Raw genomic sequence first — 2,445 nt, 5'->3', positions numbered from 1 at the left:
GCAGCACCGGGAACCGGGCGCAGCCCCCCCCCCCCTCTGCCGGGACCGCCGGCCCCGCGGGAGCGCGAGCGGCACAGTCAGCGCCCCAGCCCGCTCCCAGAGGCCGCCGGCTGGACAGCATGGAGATGGCCGGACGAGGAGGCGCCCGGCTCCAGGCCGGCCCTGAGGTCTTCGCGTCCATCTTTCCTGTTCCAACGGCTGATAACCCAGCTCAGTTCCTTGATTCTTTAATTTTTTTCTATTACCTTAAACCAATTAACTGGGACGCCAGAGCTCTCCTGTCGGAGAAAGTAGGGCGCTGGGGTCCTCATTCCCTTTGAAGTTCGAGGCAGCCCAGAGCCCTCTCCTCCCCCCTCCCCCGCTGCGCTGACTCGGTCTTGGGAGCTGCTCTTGGCCCCCGCTGGCTGCAGGGAGTTAGCCCCTCTGGGGAGGGCGCGTGGCGGGCGGCCGGTGGCCGGGTGGGCAGCAGAGGCCGCTGCTCACTGGCCTGGTGCCCGCCGTGTGCAGGAGCTCAGCCGCGGGGGGGAAGCCTGGGGTGCGGCAGGGAGGCTCCCGGCGCCCTGCTGGACCCGGCTGGGTCACGGGGCTCCTTTGGGAGTAGGCTGACCGTCGGACCCGGAAGCTCCTCGCCCCGCGCCCTCTGGGTGACCACAGCTTGGTCCTCCACCCAGGCCTCCACCCTGGTCCAAACCCAGATGCTGTTTGTGCCAGCTGCGGGCTGCCTGTTCCTGGGGCTTCTGGTTTTACATCTGGCGAAGCCCGGGGCCCCTGACGCGGCTCTCTGGCCTCTGCACCCCGGGGCGGGGGGGGTCGTATGCCTGCAAACCTCCCCAGGCCTGGGCCAGCAAGCGGATGTGCAGATTATGCTACAAACTAGAGACAAGGAAACCTCGAGGCGCCCGAGCCCGAAGGCCGAGCGCCACCTGAGGCTCAGGGCTGCGAGGAGCCGGTCTGAGGGCCGGGGCGAGACGGGGGGAGACGGGGGGAGACGGGGCGAGACGGGGCGAGACGGGGCGAGACGGGGGACACGGGGGGACACGGGACGGCCAGGTGGCGCCGCCCTGCTGCTCTGCCCGGTGTGCTCATCGGTGGGCGGTGGAGTCGCGGGGAGCCAGTGCCGGCTTCGGGGCAGCACGGGGGTCAGAGCCGCCACTGGGAGGAGGCCCCTGCCTGCAGCGGGGGGCAGGAAGCCGGGCTGGGGGTGCAGGCCGAGCCCTCGGTGACAGGGGGACCGGCGGCCGGGCGCGGAGGGGAGAGGGCAGACAGGACTTCGGGGCCTTGGCAGCTACTCGCCAGGAGGGTTTTAAAGAGAAAGCCAGGTCGGAGGTCACTGGCCATTTTGAGGTTGAAAAGAACCGGATGGGCGTCCGGCGGGAGGTGGGGCGGCCGCGGCTGCTGGGGGGAGCCGGCAGTCAGCTGAGGGCTGGCAAGCCGGGAGCGCCTGTTACCCAAAGAAGGAGCAGAGAGGGCTGGGCCTCGGCTCTGTTCGGGGGGGAAAGGAGCCAGCGGGGGGCCGGGCCGGAGAGTCCGCCCTGAGCAGGCCGCTGGGGGACGCCGGGCCCACCTCAGCAGAGATGTCTGGAAAGAGGGGTCCGCTCAGTCTCCTTCAGGGGACACGTGGCCCGACAGACGGGCCGGAGCGCAGGCAGGCCGGCCTGAGGGCGCCAGGGCGGTCGCCCAGCCGCGCCCAGTGGGAACCACGGGGACTGGCTTCCCGCTCACTCGCCCGCCGAGGCGCCCCGTGGCCGCCCGCACGCGGGGCCGCCCTCTGCCAGTCCCGGCTGGCCCTGGCCACTGCCCCGCTCTGCAGGAGTCCGGCTCTGTGCTGAGAGAATGACTTCATGGTGGGCCAGCGCAGGTGCTGAGGCTTCCGTGGCCTCATTCTGTGGGCCTTGAGCGTGTGGCTTCAACTCAAAAGCCGAAAGACGAAGCCGCATGAACCAGGATTCGGCACACAGGAGCCCCGGCGAGGCGTGTGGGCACAGGCGGGCGCGTGGCAGGCCATCAGGTCCACCCAGGCCGCGAGGACAGCGAGGACAGCAGGGGAAGCTTCTGTTATCAGCCGCCGGGGCAGCGGCTCCGCAGCCAGAAGGGCCGTTGGCTCGGGGCCTCCAGTGTTGGCAACGGTGGAGCAACAGCGAGGGGCCTCGGGGGCGCCAGGGGCGGCCGCTGGTCACCGCGGGTTCGCCCCCAGGCACCGCCCCAGGCCCGGCCCCAGCCCCCGACCTCCCCGCCATGGGCCCCCCAAGCCCCCCAGCCCTCGTAGCTCCCCCTGCCGCAGCCCCTGACTTTCCCCCACGGGGCCGGGGGCCCCTCAGCCCCGCCCCAGCGCTCGGGCTGGGCGTGTCCTCCCACTCCCGTCCTTCGGTGCTCGTCCAGTGTGAGGAGCTGGAAGCAGCCCGCGGGCGGCGCCCAGGGGCTGTGACGCCCCAGGCGCCGCGGCTC

At 71.5% G+C, this 2,445-nt stretch overlaps 1 protein-coding gene across 1 annotated transcript in view; it reads left to right on the top strand.

The window, feature by feature from the left end:
- BBS7 (Bardet-Biedl syndrome 7) overlaps positions 1 to 2,445 on the top strand; it is a 49,869-nt gene that overhangs the window by 8,386 nt on the left and 39,038 nt on the right. The gene's annotated exons all lie outside the window — the stretch shown is intronic.

This window comes from Condylura cristata, unplaced genomic scaffold, assembly GCF_000260355.1.
Source record: "Condylura cristata isolate star-nosed mole 26May11 unplaced genomic scaffold, ConCri1.0 scaffold00075, whole genome shotgun sequence".
Taxonomy (NCBI): domain Eukaryota; kingdom Metazoa; phylum Chordata; class Mammalia; order Eulipotyphla; family Talpidae; genus Condylura; species Condylura cristata.
Note: the sequence above shows the minus strand (reverse complement) of the source record. Positions and strands in the feature narration are given on the sequence as shown.